General features: G+C 33.8%; 1 protein-coding gene across 1 annotated transcript in view; it reads right to left on the minus strand.

Moving 5' to 3' along the window:
• The window catches only part of Arl4 (ADP ribosylation factor-like 4), a 168,985-nt gene extending 156,637 nt beyond the window's left edge, over positions 1–12,348 (minus strand). Inside the window, exon 1 of the mRNA XM_089633844.1 lies at positions 11,695–12,348. The gene's annotated coding sequence lies outside the window, so the exon portion shown is untranslated. The remainder of the gene's footprint in view (positions 1–11,694) is intronic.
• Between the last annotated feature and the right edge of the window lie 14,997 nt (positions 12,349–27,345).

Below are 27,345 nucleotides of genomic sequence, written 5' to 3' on the forward strand. Positions count from 1 at the left end.
AAAATATGTAAATATAGAATCAATTCAATAGAAATTTATATTACTAGACATGGTTTAACATCGCCATTATTCTAAATTCAATGAACCTTTCTAAAAGGTTTACAAATACATGATAAATATTAAATCACATATTTGCTCCATCCTAATATCGACAGCGTATGAAACTGAATATGAACGGAAAATATTATAATAATGGAATTTATGAATACAATAGAATTTTCCAGCTGAAGATATTTTAACAGAGCGAAATATAATGAACTGTACAGTACAATATAGTAATATACCTAGTGGTTAGGACAGTAATTTACAATGGGATCGGGAGTTGCTATCTAAAATTACACGTTATTAGTTATTTAATAGCATTATTTTTTCTGTGGTGGACGAACACGCACATAGATATGATCAATTTGGTTCATTACACATATTACAAATGATCGATATAGATTACACTAGGTGAGATCTACTTGAATTCTAAATGAAATATTTTTAAGCCAGTATTGAATTAAATTTTGGTTCTAAAGATCCATGAGGCATATATGTGGTAAAACCATATAGATTCGGAAAGAATACGTAGGTTTAGAAAGTGACGGTTAGATCTTTTGGGCATGTAGAGCGGATTAACGAGGAAAGGCTAATGGTAGGTAGGTACCGAAACGCGAGCCGGGCCACGAATTACGGGAAAAGAACGAAGCAATTGCAAGCGGCATTTCCCGCCATTTGCGGTTGCTTCGTTCCTTTCCCATATGTTGAGGTTCAGTTCGACAGTTCAGCTCGCGTATGTATACGTAGCGCAATATCGGAAGGGAACGCGTATGGTAGAAGAAGTCAGGGACGCCCGAGGAGGTGAGCTTTGGCATCATGAAAATTGTACAGAGGAAATTCTAGGTCAACGTTAACTGCTTTCACATTGTTACTTCATTTTCATCATGAGCTGTATTAAAAAAGGATTAAATTGTCTGATAAATAAGTTTCAAAAGTATTTGAAAAAAAATCCACCTTTGATCGAGAGGTTCCCTCAATATTCAGGGACAATATTTTTAATTGTTCCCCGATATTTTTTGACTCCCCTTGGCCGGGAGACCTATCGGTCTTCGGCCCCTTAAATAGCGGCATAGTTTGTAGTTGGAGGCCCACTTAATTTGGTATCCGCTTCACTCACTGCACTACCTGCACGCGCCTGGGTTCTCACTGCCTCGCAAAACCTGGTCCGCCATCAATAGGTTAAGGTGCTCCCATAGCCGCTGTGCCCACATGATGCACAGATGGGGCCTTAAAGAGTCGGCGATGTGTGAATGTGGTGCGGTGCAGACTACCGAACATGTGGTCAACGAATGCCCGCTCCATTCATTCCCTGGCGGGATTGATGAGGTCCACATGGCGACGCCTGAGGCCCTAAAATGGCTCGCAGATCTAGATGTCCCCCTCTGACCCCCCACCATACGAAAGAAGAAGAAGAAAAGTATTTGAAAGAGGGATGAAAAAAGTCTCATTTTCACTAGACTAGTTCACATAGATCCGGTATATCAGTAAGTTCGTATCCTCGTGATGCGCGACATATAAGCAGGCTAAACCGGCCGCTTAAGCTTTGGTAAGCCGCAGAATGGTTCCCTCTTTAGACACCTGCTTTTACATAAGTAATTACGTACTCCAATCCCACCGAAATATACGTAAATTGCATAATTTTATCAGTATGGACTGTTACATTCATTGAGCGATGGGGGATGTTGATGTCAATGATTGATAATCAATCTAAAATAGACGAATAGTCTGGTAAGGTATTATACAAGAAATTTTTAGAAGAAGATTTTTACGAGAAGTTTGTCATAATTTCATGAATGGTGCATTGACTCCCGAAAAAAAAAACAGTTAAAAATTAATATCCTCGCGTATAGCACAATGTTGATTGAAATAGAGAACTTTATCAAAGAATCAACTCGAAAATTATCCCGCCAAAAATATTTGACATTTCGAAAGCTCTCGAACTCCCGATGACGTATCAGCATAGATACACCACTCACGTAACATAGTAAATCAAGTACTTTCCTCTAATAAAAACATAGACTATACGTGTAATATTGATGATATCTAGGCTTCCGGCAGATATACGGATTACGATCCAAGTCGCGCTAAGCTCCACATTCCAACCAAGCCGAGCTTTAAATCATCCGATATACCGGGCCATAGGTAATTTAAATGCGTAGTGCACAATCTTGTGTGTAACCTGACCTTAAATAATAAAATTTATTCATATAAACCACAGACATACGAAGCCATTACATAAAAAAAAACCGTAGCGCCAAAGCATCGAAGAAAACGATGTAAACTAACTAACTAACTAACCATCACGCCGTTTCCCCGCAGGGGTAGGCAGAGAGGACGGACCGCCAAACAACTCGGTCTTGGCACACACTCCTTGCCTCATTCACATTCATACATCGTCTCATACATACTCTTCTATTATTCTGACTCTTGACATGGCCCGACTCGAGTATCTGATTCACTTGATCGTGCCATGTCTTCCTCGGGCGTCCCCGACTTCTGCTACCATTCACATTTGCATCAAAACGATGTAAATTCTAATTATAATTGAACATCAATTACTTTAAAAAATATCGTGTTAAAAATTACAATAGCCGTTTTGAAAAAGCGGCGTTGATTTCGGTATCAAAACGCAAGACGTTGCTCTCAACATCTGAGTAGAATAATAATGGAATAGTAGCCCAAAGCTATATTGGACCGAAGCCAGCTTCCCGGGATGCTAATTAGTTTTAAAACATCTCTTTATCCCAGTAAAAGAAGCAATATTCGAGTACCTAATTATGTTTCAATGTTGTCTCGATTAAAAGGTACCTAACAACATAAATACAAAATAAAGAATGTGAAGAAATAAAATAATCTTTGTTGTAAGATACGAAAACATATTTTTAAAAGGAGACTTTCAAATATTGTCAGGTTATTCGTAACCCGGGAATGTTTGTCTTTCTTTTTAAAATTGAAAAAAAAAAATGTTTCCGCTAAGAAAATTAAACTATTTATTTATTATAAATTAAATTGATTTTGCTTTTTTGGAGGCAGTATAGAAACCATTTATTGGCTAACCTCTGCTTTAGGTCATCCCAAATGGGTCGCTACGTTTGGTGACTTATCAGGGGTGGCCGGGTTCATGGTGTCTGTGACTTGGCGTCTGCTCACCTACTGCGTGGCGGGCCCGATCGGGAGAGGTCGGTTGAGGGTACCTTTCGCAGTGGGAGGGATGGATACATACAAAACTTCCTGATAAAAATTATGTTAATTTAAAGAATCTCTCCAAAATTATTCGTATTTCTGTCAAAAAACGGGGTTGGAGGCCACTAATCAATTATTACGATGAATTTACTTTACTATAACACTTTATGAGGAAGCTGCATGTAGTCCCTTTTTTAACAGGATTACCAATAATTTAAAGAGATATTAATAAATCAGCATTACTCCCTTTTCTCAGACTCCTACCGACGCCTCATACCTTTTCCTTCCAAGAACTTCCTCTTTCCTTAAAAATACCCTCCAGACAGCATCCCCAAGGATGACATGGGTCTTGAGGGAAATTGTTTTCATCAGTGCATGAGTGCGTGAGCTCAAGTAAAAAATAATAATTAATAAATATTACATAAAACCGGGATATAACGGCCTTGGTGATGTATCACAAAAAATGTAGGTACTTATAAAACAGCGAAAGAAATGTGCAGAAAGTTAAGTACTAGAGATAAAACTGGTTTTATTGCTAATCTGGCTTCATGAATTGGCCGCATTCTTCATTCTAATAATACGTTGAATTGGCTGTGAATATTTTTTGTAAACGGAAAACTGAGTCTGTCAGATTTTATCTGGAATATGGAACTATCCATTGGAAAGCAGAAGACATTACTTATGTTGTTATTACATTTGGGCGTTGTGTAATGTTTCATTTTGTTACGAGTTTCATTGGTAAGACAATTACAAAAAAAAATGAGATTTAACAACAAAAAACAACTTATTTCTAAGAAACATAAAATAAACAAATTGCCAACTAAAACCAATCACATCGCGTAGAGTGACAAATATAAGTTCACACAATTGAGTGGCAGATACTCTCAGTATCGCCCTGGAGAAAACCACAGTTCAGTATCGAAATGTTGCTTCAATTGAATTTAGCCGTGTTTAAGACCAGATCTGAATACCCAGATACTTCCCAACCTTCCACCTCCTCCTCCCATTCGCTTCAGCCGCACAACATACCTACTTCAATTTGGGATGACATAGTTCCACTAGCTCAGAGTAGTTGGGAATCTTGTGATTCACATAAAAAAAACATACTTATAAAAACACTTAAGGCGATGCCATACATAGTAATGCAAAATCATGTGTTTTTGGTTTGAAAATTTGGTCGCCTAGAAATGTTTCAGATGCTTTATTTAAATACTGCGAGTAGAATACATCTTGACCTTTGAAATAATCGAGTATTTTTTATATGTCTTTTTATAAGCCCAGAAAAAAAATAATGTATAGGCCTATGAAAACTGCTTTAAAGTTCAAAATCTCCTACTTACGAACCCATTTTCGGTTATGATTTTATTGTATAATGTGGCAATTTAAGTTATTTATAAAATGATCGGAAAAAAATTTAATATTTATGCCTGAACATCGACCAAATAAAATATAAGGCACTTTTTGGCCATGTTTTTTTCTTGCATAAATGAAAACAGGCGGATGGTGTTAAGCGGGAATTTAAACCTTATCGCCATCTACGTAAGGGTTGTTATTGATAGCAGCTCAATTTAAAATATTACACGAAGTAGTGCATCGCCTAAATATTAAATCTTTTTAAACTAGTGGACCCCGAAATGCTTCGCTATTGCTAAGGTCTATCTCGGGCGATTCCGACTCCTTCTACCATTCACTACTGTATACCACAATGTTACTGTTACATCGACTGAAAAACTATATTACATCGACTGGGCGTCTACGACTTCTTTTACGATTCAAACCACTCTCTAAACACTCCTGGCACTAATAAGAACAAACTGTGACTACTTTTTGAGTTTCGCGAGCACAAATGAGAATACTTGGCTGAATTTTTACATGTATAAAGAAGATAACATTAAAATTTCGTGCATTATATTTTTCTAAGAAGATCTCTTCTCTGCTGGTAGTTGACCGACTGATAAATGTAACGATCAGATCAAAAACCAGTGCGAAATGAGATGTTAGAGTTAGATCTATTATTAAATCGAAAAAAAGCGGTTTTGCAATTCCGGCTAGTCATCGCTAGTCACCGTCTGGATTAGACGGGCTTATAACACTGGAGTGACCGGTGCCCACTCAAGCCTGACCTGTTACAGGCAGGTATAACGGATAAGAGATAGAAACAAGTGCGCCGTGAACGCAGCACGTGCGGGAGGTCCGGTGGCCAGTGATGCGATTATTGAGGTCAGATTGTAATTTTGCGACAGATATTTTTTTTTTTTGTTCTTATTTTGCATTTCGAAAAAAACGTACAAGTAAATAATTTTAACCCCTTGGGCAATTTTGGGAGATATTCTTTACAGACAAGAAACGACCGTAGAGTCTTTTGGGAGATACATATTATATATCCAGCCTGACACGTTCTAATAAAAGTTATGCTCATTTTTTATTATGGAGAGAAATACGATTTAAACATTGTTAGAAAGAGAATACCGCGCTTTCAGTTGGCATTTAAAAAATATTTGTCAAGTTTTGCATATTTTTAAATAAATATGTTTTTAGCTCTTGTAAAGTAATTATAATTACAGTTTACAGGGTAAATAAATATGCTTTTAGTTTCGTGTAAAGTAATAATAATTACAGTTTACAGGATAAATAAACATGCTTTTAGTTTCGTGTAAAGTAATAATAATTACAGTTTACAGGATAAATAAATATGTTTTTAGTTTCGTGTAAAGTAATAATAATTACAGTTTACAGGATAAATAAATATGTTTTTAGTTTCGTGTAAAGTAATAATAATTACAGTTTACAGGATAAATAAATATGTTTTTAGTTTCGTGTAAAGTAATAATAATAAAGGTTTAGAGGATAAATAAATATGTTGTTAGTTTCGTGTAAAGTAATAATAATTAAAGTTTACAGGGTAAATAAACATGCTTTAAGTTTCGTGTAAAGTAATAATAATTACATTTTACAGGATTAATAAACATGCTTTTAGTTTCGTGTAAAGTAATAATAATTACAGTTTACAGGATAAATAAACATGTTTTTAGTTTCGTAAAGTAATAATAATTACAGTTTACAGGATAAATAAATATGTTTTAAGTTTCGTGTACAGTAATAATAATTAAGGTTTACAGGATAAATAAACATGTTTTTAGTTTCGTTTAAAGTAATAATAATTACAGTTTACAGGATAAATAAATATGTTTTTAGTTTCTTGTAAAGTATAATAATTACAGTTTACGGGATAAATAAATATGTTGTTAGTTTCGTGTAAAGTAATAATAATGACAGTTTACAGGATAAAAAAATCGGTAAACGACTTTAAAAAAATTATTTTTGTTGCTTTCAAAATCAAAATCAAATTCATCTGCTTTCAAGAACAGTATTTTATTTTTAGTTCAGAAATAGCGAATTTATCTGGATTCAAATTTAATGTGAAAATATTTTCCAAAATCTGTATTCTAACAGAACGATGATTAAAGAAATTGTAGTTTAACATTATTTGACTTCTCAATGTTATGATATATTAAAACAAATAGAAAATATTTTAACTCAACATCATAAAATTGGCATAGCTTTTGCTTATAAAAAACGTACGTATGAATTGAGCATCGCTGTCTCTATTTTCATAAGAAGTCTGAAGCAGAAAAAACTCAAACGGTGAACTCTAGCGTCATGAAATTAACAGGGCATTTGTTTCTCAAAATTTACAGGCACTACTATTGACAGCTAGCAACGTCGTTTCCATTATGAACTAAGGAGCGTTGAAAGGTTTATTATTAAAATGTTCAAAACGAAAAGAAAATTTGTTACTACAAGTAAGAATAAATACAGATGTTACTGAAATAAGGAATCGTGAAGCCGAATCCTACAGTTAATAGACATACATAGAAAAATATTGATGTTCGTAATAAATGCTAAGCTATACAAAAACCAGAACGCAGCAGAAAAAATAGGCGTTAGATACATCAATTGTTTTATTTACCACAATAATAACGAAGATGGAAGATAAAAAGAACAAAATTAAGCTCAATCAAGTATTTAAATTTTTAAGTAATATTGATTGCCTAAATGCTCAAGTCGTCTGGCGGCTAGCACCAAAAGTAGGCTTAGCCCGAAATATGTGTGTCACAAAACAGGCACTGCCTACTTTTTGTAAGATTTTTTTGAGCTCAGTGTCACGAAATATAAGTTAGTATAATTTTTATTTCGTGACACTGAAACATAATAATATGACACGCACCGTTCGAAATTCTAATAAAATTAATCGTCTGGAAAAAAATATACACTTGGTTGAGTACTAGCAAAATATTTTAAGACTTTTTAGAAAATTTTATGATTATTATTTTATAGTTTGAAATCGACGTATAAAAGCCTGGTTCAGGTTTTGATTTTTTTTATGAGAATACCGTACAAGAGTCCCAACTGTCCGGATTCAGTCGGACTTTTACTCCCCAATTATTATTATTATTTTAATTAGTTTTATAAAATTACATTTTTATATCTAGTATAATCCTTTATCAACATGTAAATCTTTTTCTTTGCAGCATTTAGGCATAACCCACGAAAAGCTTTTAGCTTCTTTAAAATCGTCTGTAGATCATGAATATGTTGAATCCTATAAAATAGATATTATTATTGGGGGTTCCATGATATTTCATCAAAACGAAAATTCAACACACCTTTAAAAAGTGATATAGAGTTATTAAAAGTGATGAAAGAAAGACTAGGTTTAATAGTTACCTATGTAACCTATTTAACGTAGTTTTTATTTCATCATTTTTCATGACTTATCATATAATATGTATATCACTTTTTGAGGGTGTGTTAATTGTCATTTTGATGACATACCCGGTCACCTTTATTGGGGTATGTTGTGAGGCTGAAAGGAAGGAGATGGGAAGAGGAAGGTTGAGATACTCCTGTATATGCAGATCTGGTCACCTAACACAGCTGAAGCTAATTCTAATTTGGCAAGGCGATGTACCATTTTCGGAATAGTTTATCTTTATTGAAAGTTATAACGAATGAAGTATTATGGTTGGGAGAGATGGGTTCAGGAACAAAAAAAAAGGTTTTTTGAGGTTACACAACTGTGATGAGAACATTATTCACCCAGCGCCCTTAAGGTGATTTTGCACAAAAACGGCGCTATACAAATATATACAGGGTTTTCAAAATATTCAACATTGAAAACGTGCTGAAAAGAATTACAAAAGAAAGAAAGAAAGAAAGAAAAACATAACATAATAACGTGTTGAAAGGTGAATATTCTTCTCTTATCAATATTTGGACAGTGCACAACTCTATGTGAAGTTGAGCAGGTGGGTAGGCAGATGAAAAAAAACCAATGTAAATATGTGTTCAAATGTTCAAGGATGTGATATAAACTGGCAGCAAAACGCTGACAAAACCAAGTACGATACTTTGTTATGCACAAAAGCACCTACAGCTTGACACATTTAACTTTGCATGGGGTCCTTACGACGCCCCCTATTTACCAAAAGGCTTGCGATCGAATCAACCCTACAGTAAATAACTAATTTTGAAGCAGGAAAACCGAAGGTGGATCTGCAAATAATACCTATCTTGTAATCTTATTATTATTTATTAAACAACTATTACTTGAATGTACAACAACTCTTACTTGAATGTACAACAACTATTACTTGAATGTACAACAACTCTCAACGATAACTAGTATTGTACCTGCTTATATTATCCGTACTCGGTCTATTATGCAATGTAATATACTCTCATTATTGTACTCCTGATCAGCTTACCTTAAACATTGTATACATGTAAAAGCCTTCAAGGGGTGAATAAATATATATTTATATTAATAACTACTATTAAGGCACCAAATAAATAAAAATAAATGGAATCACCTCTTAATTTTCCTGTTTATTTTCAGTTTGCCTGCAAAAATTGCGACATTTCACTCTCCTGCAAATTTTTCACATCTCAGCGACGATAGTTTACGTGCAGCTAATAGCCAAGCAATAAAACACACAATAAATTAATTAGGGTCCTGCCAATAATACCTCTGTCGTTAGTTGTAACTGTTTTGTTACATGATTCGTTTATGAAAAAGATGAATGCGATAACTCTGTATGCCTCTTGGTACAAATCAAGCCCAACTTTGTACCTAGTCGGTGGTGTACAAAAAAAATCATTCGTTCGTTAGTTCCTCCGCCTCCAAATTTTCTCGTTTTTCATGTAAAGATGTACCTACTCTTCTGGCCTGAATACAAAATGGAAATATTCAAAATATCAGTCTTTTATTATGCACATAAACGCAGTTACAAATTTGGGTTTACTTAAGGAGTTCAAAACGTTAGCTTTGTTAGAAAGTTGTCAAGGAATCAGGATAATAAATGATTCAGAGAGCCTTATGCAGGGTGTAACAGATTGTATTCGAATGACATTAACCAGCGCTTCCTGAGCACATTTGGAGTTAAAAAGTAGACGTCATTTTGCTCTGCGATGATTTTTTTTCAATAAAAAATATATTCTTTTATCACACGGCGCCACTGATCACGCTGTTACGCGTCGCGACGGGATCACATGATATGCGGTCTCTCTCCTCTGTTACCGTGCTACTGGAACGAGACGGACTGCGTATCACGTGACCTGCTAGGCAGAACCCAGCGACGTGTGATGGATTAATACATATTTGTTTTTGATTGAAAAAAATTTGTCATCGGATAGCAAACGACATTTACATTTTTTACTCCAAATTATGCTCCAAATCGAATACGTGTGTGTTTTTATATACCTATATAATACAGGGTTTTCCAATAAGAGGTGTTATTTTGAATAGCCCGCTATTTCGGTAGATGTTACTTTTGAAGCTGTCATTGTTACTAAGTCACTGTTAGTGCGCTTAGTTTTTCTAAAGTATGCAAGGGAGTTTAATAGGGTTTTCACTATAATTTAGAGAATTTCTTCCGGAAGGTTTATATATATATATATATTTAGTCGATCAACGCCTGGTACACGTCACCTAATATACCTATATTATAAAGATGTCACCTGTGACAGTTAAAAAATGTTTTTTGAAAAACAGCGCCATCTGTTGCAACGTAAAAGCAACACGCGCTATTGTTTCTCTATCTGCACAGACAAACTGAGCCACAGCAATGAGTGGTGGGGTACAGTTAGTAAGTCACAAATTAACATTAATTCACTAAAAACGCTGAGAAAGGTTTATCATGACGGAATGGAAACAGATTATCCACCGAATGTGTTTTTGAGAACTTGGCAGTATAATAAAAATGTGAAGCACATAATAATGATTTCAAGGTGGTGAGTAGAAATCTAACCGCGTACGAATGATACCTTGAATAAAGAAAAACATGAAAAAAGGTAAGCGTTCATAAATCCGAGTAGAAATTCGGTCAAAGTCAGAGAAAAATAAGAAATTTACTCGCTAAAAAGGCAAACTTCAAAACTAAACTACATAGGTAGGAATTATTTCGAAATTTAAAAAAAGTTCTTGACTGATTTATAAAGGGTGTTGGATTTTATTAGGCGAATTATTTAATTAATCTTCAATAGTTTTACATCTTCTCAAAAACCTGTTAAAATCTGATTTCTAACCACAAAACAGTGATTGAAATGAAAGCAAATAAAAACACCGTTCGAGATGTTTATGTTTAATTGAGTGGTAGATACTCTCAGCAACGCCCCGGTAAAAGAACACCATTCCGACTCGAAACGGTGCTTGAACTGGCTTTAACCGTGTCTAGTGAACAGATCTGAGTAGTCAGGTACATCCCAAAATGTTCCTCATCGCCTTCCCTTCCCCCCTCCCTTCAGCCTAACAACTCACAGCATACCCTAGTCCCAACGAATCGGGTCAGTTAAAACCCTAGTACCTACCTCATTTAGTAACCTACTCACATTTCCAAAAAAATGCCTAATAGTCTAAATCCATTGTTGTGCGGTGCATAAAAAATACATAAAAAGGCTACAGTTAATACGAAACAATGATTTCGTATATACAAAAATGAGATACTTATTCTGGGGTCGCCACAACTGTCGTCGAACATAATATTTTTCAAATTAATAAAAAAAATAAACAACCCGTACGATATGGCGTGGTGTAAAAAAAAACAAACAAAAAACATTTGACAAAATTTGTTACACAACAGCTGTTATTATCGTAAACACATTTTCCACATGAATAACAAATAAACCCGTTGGTGTTGGTATAATAAGCAAAATAAACATAACCTAACATTGAAAAATATACCCATTAGATTAACTGAAATATCTCATAAATGTCGGAATCATAAGGAATATAAAACTAAATCAATACGTATTATTTATTTCGGGCAGCATCATGGGATGATGGCCAATGAGCATTGAATTTGACAGTAGTTGTTCTGCCGACAGAAAAAATAAATAAATAAAAAACATAAGTTTATGAAAATAACATGAAATATTACATGTAATAATAATTAAAATAAATTTTCTTACCTTATTTTCGGTGGGGTCTAAGATGAGTTAAAATAATTCGACAATCATCTTGATCTCAATCGTTTCATTCCATGATAGAGTTGCACATAACTGTTATTGCCAAAAACATATAGCAAAATCTTCCACTCAAAATTGAACACTTTTCACAAATCACTCAAAATAACCAAGCAAATTCAATCAAATAAAATCCGAAGCTCGTCACTTTTGTTACTATTTCACCAAGAGATCGGGTAAAAATAGATGGCTGGCAATGTTGATAGCAACCGAGGTCAGTTATTGATTTAAGTAACAAGTTCACAAACCACGTACTTTTCAAAACAATAATAACGTCAGAAACAGTAAAAACACCACACGATCGTTCAGTAAATCAAAACCAACGTTACGTCATTTCAAATCAAACACCTTCTTTTATTTTGGTTTCGTCGGATCCGTCCGCTGAGCCCGTAATAATATTTGGCACCACACAATTTCGGTCACAATGTAATCCAAAGGATTCACACAATATTACGGATCGATACACTCGAGTTAGGTTAGGATATCGGTATAACACAATAGATTATTCGGACAAACAGTTGCAAAATCAAAAAAACGGGCATTGAATAGTCATGTTTTGAAAAACAAACTGACGTGAACAGTAGACACCACACCTTGACGGCGGCCGAAACCGGACTGAGAAGATCGTTCGTTTCTCGTCGCAGCTTCGCTCGGGCTGCGTTCGACGAGTCAAGCGTTAAGTAAACAGCAACTCACCAAAAAAAATTACATAATACGGAGTGCTATTTTAAGCATTTCAAATAAATTAAAATCTTTTTGATTTGGTAGTGTGTATTTTAACATCCGTTTTATATAGCGCACCCGCTAGTCATTTCATTCGGTCCTTTATTTGAAATGAAAGCTTTCTCCGGCGGCCGCGCACATGGCGCTACCTGTCACATGCATTGTTTATCTCTTTTCAACCCGTGTATTTCTGCATTTGGCGTATCGTGCGTTCCTTTCGCATTCGGGGTTTTGTTATAATTGATTTGGAAATAGACTTCTATGTGAAATGGGAAAATGCACTGCGAGGGAAATTATTTATGGCTGCCCCAATTTGAAGGGAGATTTACTACGGTCAATAAATAATAAGGAACTTTATATTTTAAATGATAAGTTCGTATATCCAATGAAGGGTATTAGGGTTAGGATTGCAATCGAAAAAACGTTCAGCATAAATACTAATTTCTTGTATAAAAATGTAAATTATTATTTCTACCAATTTTTTTCATTTTTTTTTAAATCACTATCGGAAGAATTTTTTTAAGGAACACTAGCTAAAAGATTTTGCTTTTTGATGGGATTTTTTTTTAATTTTAACAATTTGTAAATATGTATTGAATAATCTTCTAGTTGAAGACGATTGGATTTATCCTTGAGAAATGAAAATGATTATATATATATATATATATATTTTTTTTTTATTGCGAGGTGTTGTTTTATTTAACGCCGTTTCGCTGCTGAATTGGATAGAAAAATAAATTGTTTAAAAAAAATTTAATAAAAAAATAATAAACAACTTATTTCAATGCAGAAAAAAAAACAGAAATTGGATTGAGAAATCCTTCAGTAAAGGGTATTTTTTTAACTTAGCGTTAGATCGTGGATTCAGAAGACGATTCTTTGTCGGAAATATTTCAAAAGTAGTGTCAAAGACGATAATCGTATTTAGAATTCAAAGGGTTAAATAGACTTAACTAAAATTTGGAAGCATAAAGGCATAATGTATGGATGTATTAGGCATTCCTTACACGACCCACTGTGGAATTCGGTAGCCCAACTAATCTGTAAATCAGTAAACACAATAACTGAACAGGTAAGCTTACAAAGGGTGGTGGGTTTTCTAAGAGTGTTTTGGACGATACGAAATTTGGTCAAAATCTATTGTCGTGTAATATTTGGGTCGTGATCTAACCTACACGAATTCCTGACTTTTGTTAACAGATTAGTTTAGAGGCAAAGTTCAGTCTACAATGGAGTGATGATACCATCTCTGATTTATGGAAGTCAGGCAAGGAACTGGTAGAGAAAGGATGAAATCTGACTGAGTGTTCTAGAAATAAGAACTTTGGTGGTAAAACTGCTGGACCATATTATTATATATTAAAAGTGTGGACATCGATAAAGAATGCAAAGGCTGATTAATGCGCAATGAACAAGATACAGAAGGGACGCTTAAAGAAAGGACATATGATACGCACATCACATCAACGGATACGCAAGTGAGTGGATGAAGACTTTGGGGACGCCGCAGAAAGACAAAACGCGATCAAATTTGAAACACCTAAACCATTAAAACCAGAATAGGCAATGGTAACCACATGACCACGCAATGAGCCCATAAAAACATTTGATTATGAAATATTCAAAGAAAACAGTAAAAATGATATAGTCAAATAAAATCGTAAAAAGGATACTGCGTGTGTTACAAAAAACGTTCAAATTGTTAGTGCCTAAATTGGCAACCATTCGTTGTTTGTCTATTCGTATTTGAAGAAGTTTTTTTTTGTTTTGTACTCAGTATATTTTATTTAGTTATAAAAATTTGACATTTTGTATCTTGTATTAACAATTTATAGTGTGCTTATTTTTTGGGATTGCTGTCAATGATTCCAAAGACGTATATAGTCTTAATTGCGGAATAATAACTAATTAATAACAGTAATAAATAATTTCAAACATACTAATTTTGGTTGTCTGTGATGAGGTGAAATATTCTTATGCAATTTGATTTTGTAATGCGTAAAATTATTGACATTAAATCAACTTTAGATAATTAAAAGTGAAACTGATTATAGGGACCAAGCATAGACTAGTTACTTCATCAACGGAACCAAGCGAAAAAGTAGGTTGCAACCAAAAAATATTTTAATCGATTTTCGATCAATATTTCTTTATTTGAAATGTCATTTTTTTATGTAATATGTCTTTCTAATATTTTTTGGTCGACAATGATCCTGAGGCAAATATTTTATAAACACAATCAGCTTCACAAATCCTACAATTATAATATAGTACCATGATTTTTCACGGGTGCGAAAGATAAACATTCCTGGGTTACGAATAACCTGACATGCTTTAAAAACTCCTACTAATTATTATTATTATGTTACTTGTGCAATGACGGAGGACTTTGCTAGCAGAGGAAATAAACCCACTACGCCTGGGTGGCAAACCGAGGCATTTGTCCTCGCATGTACTAACCGGTCAAAAGAACACTTTAGTCAAACAAATAATTCAAAGTGGAAATACTCAAAGTAATAAAGAGGATAGATTTTATTATTACATATTCTTAATGATAATAAAAATAATAGATCCCAATGACGGGGCATCATAAACTCTTATATTTAATACAGCTTGTATTAATGCCACCATACAAAAAAACAACAACAAAAAGGGACCTTCTTAAAAGACAAGGAATGAAACCCTACCATTAGAAAGGATACAGTATTTTTTATTACTTTTTTTATTAATGTTTTTTCCCTTTACTCTTTTTTATATTTCGGATTATGTAAGCATTTTAGGTGTATTTTGAATGCACGCTAATATTAAAAGCAAAATGGCTGAACTGTGAAAATAAGGTGCTGAAGGAAGGAATTGTGTTAAAGCGGGTCTAAAAGACACGGATTAATCTCTGGATCTTTATAATCATTCCAAAACAACCTGCTAATTGCGTTCCAGAGAAGATAAAATATCTACCTTCCAAGTTCCAACCATCGACAATGGATTTCGATGTTCCAAAACTTAAAAATCAAAACAATTTGTTCCAAGTTACAACCACCAAATTTGGTACCTACCTCAATATATCGATGTTACAAACCCTAAAAATAAAATCAGAAATCCATAGATCAAAGATAATTGGTAACTCCCCCCCTAGGTTCCTCGAGGAGAACTAATACTTGTTTGTATAAATTAGTTCTATTAATTTAATATCAGGTTCAGTCGTAACACAGTAGTGGCCCACGATATTATAACATGTTATTCCAGCGTTCCTTTCATCTTTACTTTTTTTCTTCTCGGCCATTGATTTTAATAGCGTTTCCAACCCTATGCCAGCATCGTAAATGTCGATAAATTATAATTAATGCTTCTCATATCGATACTAAATTCCCTACTTACGAAGTCGTTAAAGTTTTATGCGAGACTCGAATGTTGTAAATCTTTAATTGGGTATTTTAAGAATATTTAGCCTGTTTTTGACTATAAACAAATAAGCGATCAAAGAGATTTATTTTAGCAATTCATTTTGTTTAATTGAATGGTATTGTTATTGCGTAATTTACCTAAGAACCCGGGAGATAGAGCAGACGGTGAATGGAAACATATCTAAGGTGGAACTGTAAAAAAATAATTTTTTGTTTTTGTCTGACAGTTCCATTTTAGATATGTTACCATTCACCGTTCCTTATATCCCCCCCCACTCTTCACTACATGCCTCCACCCCCACTTCAAAGCAATAATGTATGTTCGCCCATTTATTTTGTAACGTTGTGTTAGTCTATATATTTTGCCCTAGGTTGGGAATGGTTGTGCCGAAACCGGTCGGCTTTGTTATAAAAAATATATAATGATTCAAACGAAGTAATATTGTTTTATTTATTATTAAATTAAATATTCTACGAATATATTCTACTGTTATGAAACTACCTTCAATAAAATGTTTTTTCAGTGCTTTTTACTAAATTATTCATGTATTGAATTATCGTTTGTGATAATTTTAATTTTAAAAACTTATGATTTAAGTAAAAAGTTTTAGCAAAACTACGGCGAATAAAAATACATTTTTAAAGTAGCTTTTTCATATTTTTAAGTAAACATTTTATGTTTTAAATCTGTGCCGAAAAATGAGCAACAAATTCTTCCATTCAAAGTAATTTAAAACTTTTAAGAATAATATGAAGTTGCCGAAAAGTTACAACTTCTAAATTATCTTCGAGATTTCTTTGAAAGAAAAATAATAATATTCCATGAATATTTATAGAAGGTGCCAAGATACATTACGACGGGACATTCTTTTTCATACTTCTATTGAAAACCTTAAAACTTTTCATGCTCATAATTACTTTATAATTTTTTCCGCGAAATAACTCAAAGACATTATTATTAGAAGTAAATTTCAGGATCAGTAAGTAGGTACTACTTTATTATCAGAATTTTAAAACTTTCTTCTCATTGAACGATTGAAAAAATATAATATTTAATAATGTGATATCTTGTCTAATAAACTCGTTTTTTTTAAAGTTTCATATATTGTGATGGATATAAATTTCGAAGAAAATGTTAGGTTGATGCTGACATTCCATAGAAAAAACTATGCAAATTTCAATTCATTCAGAGCTCACCATTAGAGAGTTTTTGCTGCACTATACCACATATGTCCTACTTTATAGTTAAGATAAATCTTAAGAATCATTATGGTTTGAAAGAATGTAAAATTAAATCCGAAGCTCCTTGTTCGCGGGCCATTGCCCATTCTGCCAATTGGTCACTACGCCTCTCCACGTCAGCGACGCGATGCGACGTGACGCTCGCCCTTACAATAAAATGATCATATTATTTATTTTGTGAAAGGAACCTAAATCTTCGACTTGTCTAGTCCCCTGCATACCTCGGATGAAAGGATATTCTGTTTGAACGTATTATTTTACTATGTTAATAAACTAGGATGACATACTTACATAATTTTACATAGGTGCACTTTTGGAAAAGAAAAAAAACATTTTTGCGTTACGAATAACCTGACAATGACAATATTGAAAAAAAAAACGTTATATTGATTAAGGCCATGCACTAGGTCGTGTAATATTTTAAATTGAGCTGCTATCAATAACAACCCTTACGTAGATGGCGATAAGGTTTAAATTCCCGCTTAACACCATCCGCCTGTTTTTATTTATGCAAGAAAAAACATGGCCAAAAAGTGCCTTTTATTTTATTTTGTGTATGTTCAGGGATAATTTTTTTTCGATTTTTGTATAAATAACTTAATTTGCCACATTATACAATAAAATCATAATCGAAAACGGGTTCGTAAGTAGGAGATTTTGAACTTTAAAGTAGTTTTCATAGGACTTATACATTATTTTCTGGGCTTATAAAAGATTTATCTAAAAAATACTAGATGATTTCAAAGGCCAAGATGTATTCTACTCGCAGTATTTAATTAAAACATCTGAAACATTTCTAGGCTACCAAATTTTCAAACCAAAAACACATGATTTTTAGTTGCTAGTACTTTATTTAGGCAATTACTAATTTAACATAAATTTTATTTAAATACAACTAACTCGCTTTAAATTTTACACAAACAACCGTTCACGACACAAATTCAATGGTTGTTTAAATTTAAAACGCGTTTGTTAGTAAGGCAATTAATGTTTTACCTCCTACCTCCCATTCTCAATTTGCTTGTATAAAAAGTTATATGGTTTATTTTAAACTTTTATGGATACTTTTACTTTGGTATTTGACTTCTTAGATTTGCGTATGAGGTACAAACCTACAATAATAATAACAGAACATGTGTATAGCTTAGTTTTATGTCACCCCTGCATGTTTCGTAAATATGGGGGTGTTTTGCGCACCCCGCACAATGAAATGAAGTGAAAACAAAATTATTATTCATATTCTACGATGTGATGAAGTTAATTCTTTAAAACGTAGCAGAATCTTTGAAGCACCCTTGAAAACGAAAAACCTTATATTTGAAACGGTGACCGGAAAAATCATAAAATGATAATTCATCACATCTTTAAAAAGTCATGGAAAGTGATGAAACAAAAACTTTATTAACTGGGTTAAATAGGTTAGGTTTAAATTATTTATTTTTCATCGTCTCTAATGACTTTATATCACTTTTCAAAAGTGTGTTGAACTGCCACTGTGTTGAGTTATCATGGAAACATTTGAAACAACTTGATTGTGATTCAAACGAATTAAATTTACTTGCGCACGCCAGGATTTGAACCCACGACCCAAGGACGTCTCAAAACAGTAAACCAAAAAACCGCAAAAAACAAAACACATCAATTTAAAAAAAAACATTTATAATAATATTATACTATTTTGCTTTTGTTGCCAAATGACTAATATAAACAGTATCCTAAATTTAAAAAAAACAATTAACATTTCTAAATATTCCCCTAAGTCCTTTATAAATAATTTTAGCAGCTTGCGAATTAAATTCAACACGAGACCTGTTTAAAATATCTTCGCGTGCCACTTCAAATAGGCTGTTTAAATAAAGGCAGGGACTGAAGGTGTGACCTTTTGTCCTTAAGCGTTGACCTTTCGATTGAGTAGACGAAATCGATATCGCTTATAGTTTAGAATTTAAATCTGAATAAGTCAGAATTTGTGAGGCGAATGTTTGTTTTCAAAAATAATTGGAGAGTAGGAATCATGTTACAAAAGTGAGTAGGTAGTAGGAATCACTTTATAAAAGTGAGTAGGTAGTAGGAATCAGTTTACAAAAGTGAGTAGGTAGTAGGAATCAGATTAAACAAGTGAGTGCGTAGTAGGAATCAGATTACAAAAGTGAAAATGTAGTAGGAATCAGGTTACAAAAGTGAGCAGGTAGTAGGAATCTGTTTACAAAAAACACTTTTCTATTTAACTTTAATTATACTACCTATGACGTTGGATTTAAAGCAGTTTTCAGGAGAACTCTTTTTTCTCATCGAACAAAGAAAAATATGGAAAAAACAGTATTATGTTTATATTTTGACAGTAAAATGGATAATGCACAGCTCATAGAATTGATATGCCATTGCGAGGTTATAAAAGATGTGCGTTGACCCAGAAATTCCAGACACCAAATTGGATCGGTCGTACGACACCATCGAGCTCCTTGTTTGATAGTTCATCCTGCTTTGTCAGAGTTCATAAATGATAAGAAAACAAATTGGAGACTAAAGGCGGGTCTCCTCCGACGCGTTTTCACAAACATAACTCCAAAAATTGAACTAATTGTTTATGTAAATATGAAGCATTGGGGCAGGGGCTACAATGTTTTTGTTTTCCTTGGCCGATGAAAAATAAAAAAAATTGTTATGGCCCCCACCCAATGCTATTATTTTTGTCCGATGTTTTGAAAACATTTGGTCTCTGGAGACTCGACTTAAAGGCGGGTCTTCAGCGACAATATAGAAGGCATTGGGGCAGGACCACAGTGTATTTGTTTTCCGTAGCCGGTGGAAAACAAAAAACGCTGTGGCCCCGACTGAATGTTTTTGTTTTTGTACGATGTGTTGAAAACATTTGGTCGCTGGAGACCCGGCTTTAGAAATTAAAGAAAAACTATAATGGGTACATTATAATATACGCATTTTTGTAAAGAATTTAAATTCAATTATTAATAGTTGATTTTTAAAAATAATTATGAATTTAGGTGTACTGCTATGTTTCACGGACAACAAGTCGTTAATTTAAGTGATCGTGACCATCGATTAAAAGTTCGGAAAAAGGGAAGGCGACTTAATATTATTCAAATGATTATAGATATATATATATTTTAATCGGACATATTGATTTGAAATTGTGCCAAGTTACGGGTATACATTATACTTGATTAGGGTTGGAAATTTTAGATGTAGCTTGATTGAAGTCGGACATTAAAATGTGATTTAAAGATACCACAGTTGTGGCAATACGAACAATGTGGAGATACCCCATTAATGAAAATTAAAGCAGTTAGGTTTGCGAACCTCCACCCGATTTCCAACCCCTAATGAAATACGCTTGAACTACTCCTCTATAACTCTCAGACATACGTCAAACGTGTGTTTGTAAATCTGATAAGTCCAGTTGCATTAAAAAAGGTTAGGAGGTACCCTCCAAGGAGAAGCCGCCACGCGGTAAATTGGTTCTCCAAATCAGATAGCGTTTGCAGCCCCATATTGTCGGTTCCGTTTGAAGGTAACAACAACAACAGCCCCATTGAATTTATACCATCCAACTAACCCCTCTGATGCCGTGATTGTGAATTGCATGTTGCATTTAGCGATATAGGACGCACTAGGCTGGACATTGCAACAGTAAAATAAACTGACGTCATTGGGCAGAAAGGAGATTATATGAATATGTATAAAATATGTCGTATGTAATTATTTTATATGAAAACATTAATTCCTAGGTTCTCTCTTATTACTTACTGTAGATAATCACTTTCAACAGCCACCATCCCCAAGAAAGTCCTGTCAAAGTATTTATTTAAATTGAATAAATTGCTCGTGATATTGTGAATATGTGAATGTTTGCGATATTGATGAAGATGGTTTGATTTCTCTCAAATTTAATTTTATGCCCCATTTTAAGAATTACTGAGTAATAATTAAACCTATATTATTAGAACGAATTATCCAATTTTCTTAGCAATCATCGAACAACTTTTTACATTGCTCCAATTGAATCGTAGGGTCATCAGTCTTATATGTTGAAGAAATTACGCATTAATTAAAATAAAACTGAAATAAAAAAATGATCTATTTAATTTTAATTTATGATTGAATTTCTTTGATTTTTATTTTATTTTTTATAGTGGGCCGACTTAACCTCAAATTATTTATTTATTTTTTTATAAGAGCTTTTAGAAACATTTGATAAAATGAACATAAAAATTCAGTGAAACAGTAATCAATATTAAAATTTGCATTTAAAATTATACAGAAGAATGGTATTATGCTAAACTTAATAGTTATTATTACTGCGGTTTGTCATTATAGCCTTCTTGTATCTATATTCCGTTCAGTTGAACACATCCACAGTTTCTGAGAAAACATTGCCAACTGCATGCAATCTAGGTTCAAGCGAGTATTTAAATGACTTAGTCCTGATATTTTGATTGAAATTAAAAAGAGTTTTGGATCAACTAGTTCTTATAGGTATATGGAAGGTAATTAGACTTAATAAATCAGGGCTGTCTATAATACCAATAAATTGTAATATTTAATCATTGAAGACAATATTAACCACTCTTAAACGAAAGACGTGAAATAGGATAATATCAAATAAATATAATTAATCACTTTTAACTATTCGGAGAGTTACAATGCAGAGGTGTTGTTGATAAGCGTTGATAGAGTCCAACTCTAATTTGTTCAATATAATTAGCATGGAATTAATCTAGTTTATTCTATCTCTGTGTGAAGCTTGCAGTATAGGGCGGTCTATGCCAGGGGTCACAAATACATTTCCGTGGCGGGTCACAAAAAATAAAATATAATAGCATTAAACAAAGATCGAGAATATAAGTGCAAAGTTATTTACCTACATATGTAAACAAAAGTGCATGCATCAATAATTGTTGTCTGACAATGATACCTGTCTATACAATGACGAATCATGACCGAAAGCACGGGTTGATACTTTCAGACTAGTTACTTCCAGACAGGCCAATCAACTGGCCATATTAGGTAAAGTGAGTAAATCTATAACTCACAAAGCATTGTTTGTCACCTCTGTTGGAAGAATTCATCATTGAAATAATGAAGTCGATTAAAATAACAAATGTACCATTACATGAAAATCCAAGATGCCAGAGTTAAGGCGAAGCTAAATGCCAAATCACTATTTTGATTAATCTTTATAACGAATTGGTATACATTATGAATACCATGATATGATTTAGATAAATTGAAGGTTTTCATATCGTTTCGCTTTGAGTAGAATACAAATAAAAAAATAAAAATTACAACTAAAATAAATAAAAAATATTAATGTAAACTACAATTTTTTTTAATAGAAATGTAAGAACGCATAAAGGAAACACCTTTAAAAAATACAGTATTATAGCTAAGATTATCTGTTACAGTTTCACTTGATTAATTTTTTGCTTTCATATAAAATTATTTACAAAATTAATAAAAATCAGTTTTGTGTTTGAAATCGAACGTTTCTAGACTCCGTTTGTCAAGCGATTTTAATGCATATTAACTACAATATAAGGTATACCAAGAATATACACATTTTTGGCTTGTAGCTTTCTCTTAAGGTGATCGTTCACATATATGAAAAATTTATTGAATTTACTATTGTTATTACTAAATTAAAGAAGAATTGGTTTTGACGAATAGGCGGGTACTGTTTAGTCCTCAAAAATCAACAAATTGACGAATCACAGCCGTTTCCTCCTTGAGCAGATTTTATGGGTTTCCTTCATCACTGGGCGAATACGAAGAAAGTCAAATAAATACTTAAAATAAATAATTGAATAAATACCTCTGCCTTGAACTTTATACGCAACCCAAATTTTTTTTTATTTATTTTAAAATAGACCCACCAGACTAGGCGTGTGACTGTGTTATGGATGGTAAAATAATAAAAAAATCAACCGTTAGAAAACAGTTTTGTTTACTATGTACGTCTATTTACATGGATACTATGTACGTCTATTTACGTATTTAAAAAATACCGACATATATATGTTTTTTCTTTGACTGAGGATTGAACCTTCCTCCCCAGGAACAAGTCGGCAACTCTACCAACTTCGCCAAACGCCGATCGGGTATGACCGATCGGTATTCGATCGGAAAGTGGGTTAATTTCCGCTACCACGATTTGCATTCATTCATCACCGAAAGAAAAAGTGACATTCAAATAGACGTATTTAATATTGAATAAAATAATGGCAACACTAATAATAGGTTACTGGGAGATAAAAACTAAACATTGTTTTTTGTTGCTAGCCCTGCAGGCGGCTTTTTGATGGGCTTGGCCCAATTTAGTCAAGTTCCCTGATAGTACAGTGTTGCCCATTTGTATGTACAACAGCAATTATTAAAATGTGTCCAAAAATTTACTTGTATTCATTTTTCGACCCAAATAAAAACATTTGTGAATGCCTACACAAATTTGTTTAACTTCGTTCATTTGAAATTCACTGGACGAATGTAAACTAATTTCTACTAAGCCCATTATCCCACTAGTCCAGTCAGCCTGTGTCGTAGAACACCATTTAGACCAACTAAATAGTATAAAGCTAATTTTTTCCCCATCGACTACTACCATTTAGAAAAGTGTTTAGAAAAAAGTCCCCGCCCCTACCCCCCTTGCTTCCCCCCCTGTGCCCCCCCAAACATGAAAAGTGTAAGGGTTTCGTAAATCGCGTCTATCTCAATTATTAAACAACATATCGGATTGAAATTTTTTTTATTCTCTTTGCTGTAACATTTTCTACAAAAAAAATTCAGTTAACTTTCGTCGTAACTTTTACCGTTTGTTTGTAATTCGTATGATAAGGTAAAAATTTGTATATTTTTTGGCACATAATTTTATATTTTGTCACAGAACTTTTCAGGCCGACATTTTATGAAAAAATATTTCCTACAAAAGTTGTAGTCCCTGTTATTACCTTTAAAATGATATATTTTAATGTGTACTTTATGGCTAGGAAACGCCAAATATCAACCGTGAAAGTCGGGATGTGACATCAGAGTGTACTGGCCTTGAGGAGGGGGTTTCGGGTTGTTGCATGCAGAGTGACTGATGTCAAGGCCATAAATAGGTCAGTTACGGAAACCCGCCAGACAGAAAGGGTCGCGTCGCGAGAGTCCGTGTTTCGCAGTGATTGTGTTTTATGGTTTGTGTTTTACGGTTTGTGTTTGTTTTTGTGAACCAAAATGGAGGGCGAGTCATGTGTTATTTGCAATGAACCTTTATCTGTAAGTCAAAATGTTACAGTTACTTCTAAGGGGATTAAAACTTTAATCGAATCTAGCCTTCAAAGGAAGGACGGCCTACAGTGTAAATTCGAAACTCTTCCGACAGTCAGTATACACAAAGAATGCCGTAAAGTGTATACCCGTAATAGTTCAATAAAAGCTTACATAGCGAGATCCAAAAACGTTGAAGATTTTGAATCAAACAGTGCGCCTATAAAACGTAGGTCTAATTCTCAGAAGTTTAATTTAAAAGTGAATTGCTTATTTGGTGGAATGGATGCGGTGGTAAATATAAAGACTCCAACAGAATATAGGAAACCGGTCCATTTAGTTCATACTTTAACTATAAAACAAACTATATCTAAATATATTGAAAATAGGAATGATGATTGGGGTGATTTGGTTAGGTCCAGGCTAGAAGGAGTTGTAGACCTCGTAGCTGCTGAGGGGCGTTATCATTCCGACTGTTATGCTAGGTTTTCGAAACAACCCACTCAATCATCCAGTACGTACGCAGGTCGTGGTAGACCAGTTGACGATTTATTAAAAGAATCATTCATAAAAGTTTGTGATTTCATTGAGGAAAACGATGATTGCCAGCATAGTATTTCTGACCTTTTGCAATTGATGAAAAGTGTGTCAGGCAGAGACCAGGTTTATGAAATTAACTACTTCAAAACTCTATTACTTAGGCACTTTGGTGAAAGACTTCTTATTACACACATAAAACATTAATCCTCCATCGTTTTTTTAAGAGATGGGGCGGGCAAGGTTTTGTCTGAAACTTGGTACTCTCAAAAGAAAAGCAATAAAGATGATGAGATTAGGAGAATCGTTTCTACAGCAGCAGCTTTGATAAGACAAGAAATTCAAAATCAAGTGTATGATGACTCGACTTACCCCAGTGTTGAAGATATAAGGTCAGGCGGGAAAGATGTTGTTCCACAACTTCTAGATTTGTTTTTAAACGATCTAACGAAGAGAAGAAGGCAAACTTCAGACGAAAGTATGGACGTAAAACGAAAGAGGACTACCATAAATCACATGATATTAAAACTGTGTAGGCCTAGGTCTTTTCAATCACCTGTCCAGTCTGCTTTTGGATTATACTTATCTAGACGGTATGGCTCTAAACATTTAATAGACATTTGTTCATCTCTGGGATGTTCAACGTCATACTATGAGACAGAAATGTACTTACAATCGCTGTTAAAAGCAGGCGGGCCCCAAATTGAGGAAAGGATTTTTTTCCAATTTGTATTTGACAATATTGATATCAACTTAAGAACTCTTGACGGTAAAGACACATTTCACGCTCTCGGAGGCATACAGTGCGTAACTCCAAAAACAGCTGTGTCGAGTGATGTCCGAGTTCCACGTGTTAAGACATGCGACTTTGAAGGTAAATTCAATGTCCCAGTTTTAATGTATACTAAAAAGGCGAAAAGTGGCTTAAAGTCCTTAACAATAGAAAACATTTCTGAAAATATGCCCACTCAATGCTTAGTCTCAGCTCGTAACATGCTTTGGTTATGTAGTTTTGCTTTTGTGAAAAGTTTCACTACCTGGATGGTCTGCATACATGCGAAACTGTTACGATGGTAGACAAAACTTTGAACCATCTTATGTACTGGCTTTGACTTTTATAAACATAGATCCAGGAAATCCGACTGCTATTTATTCTGCCCTTAGTTACGCTTCTAAAGAGAGCAAGTTAGCTGGCCAGCCGTGTATTTTCACTTTTGACCAACCACTTTTCCTGAAAGCAGTAGACATTGTTGCAAGTTCTTCTACAGAAAGTGAAATATCTGGAGTAATCGTCAGACTAGGCGGATTCCATCTTCTAATGAGTTTCCTTGGTTGCTTAGGAAAGTTTATGGAAGGTAGTGGAATTGAAGAAATGTGGACCTCTGTTTATGGAAAATCAACGATTCCTCACCTTATGTCAGGACATGCTTACGCAAGGTCTTATAGAGCTCACATGATGACCCAGGCAGCTTTGATGTTACTGCTATTCGAGGAATGTTCATCTCTTAAAGAAATGATTACAAACGACTTTAATGATATTCATATCCAAACAATTAACAAACAAACAACTGTTGAAGACGCCATGAGAGAGTGTAAAACAAATGAAATAATGACAAGACTAGAAGAAGTGTATGAAGATTTGGTTAAAACTAGTAGAACTTCAAAACTGTGGCTACAAGAGTTTAAATTGGTGAATTTGGCTCTAGACTTTATTCTGGCAGAGAGAATCGGCGATTGGAATTTGCACATTAATACAGTCAAGCAAATGATACCGTATTTCCATGCTGCTGGACATTTGCTCTACGAAAAATCCTACTGCAAAAAGGCTTGCAAAAATAATTGTAGCTGCTTTAAAGCATCACTTGATTGCACAGAAATGTGCGGGAGCTGTGGTGGATCATGCAGCAATGTAACTTTGGTTGAAGTCGAGGAAAATGAAGAACCTCTCATGGAAGTTTAGGATATGATCAAATTAAGATACCGCAATTATTTTGTTCTAAAATAACATCTTTAAAAAATATCACATGCATTTTCAAACCAAAAACTATTTAAAATACCTATTTTCGCTGTATACAAGGACTTATTATTATTTTAAACAAATTTAAAAAGTGGGGAATTTAGGTTTCACCGAGACTCGATTAGTTTTATTTATGGAAAATGCAATAGTGTACCTTGAAGATAAAAAACACTATCACTATACAACAATATCTGCATTGCAACGCCGCGCCGGCCGGCCCCACCTCGACCGAACCCGCCATGATAATCTCGCTGGATCTCCAACAAAGTAAGTACTATTTTATATCATTTTAAAGGTAATAATAGGGACTACAACTTTTGTAGGAAATATTTTTTCATAAAATGTCGGCCTGAAAAGTTCTGTGACAAAATGTAAAATTATGTGCCAAAAAATATACAAATTTTTACCTTATCA

This window comes from Hesperophylax consimilis, chromosome 7, assembly GCF_061612785.1.
Source record: "Hesperophylax consimilis isolate HC1 chromosome 7, BYU_Hcon_1.0, whole genome shotgun sequence".
Lineage (NCBI taxonomy): Eukaryota > Metazoa > Arthropoda > Insecta > Trichoptera > Limnephilidae > Hesperophylax > Hesperophylax consimilis.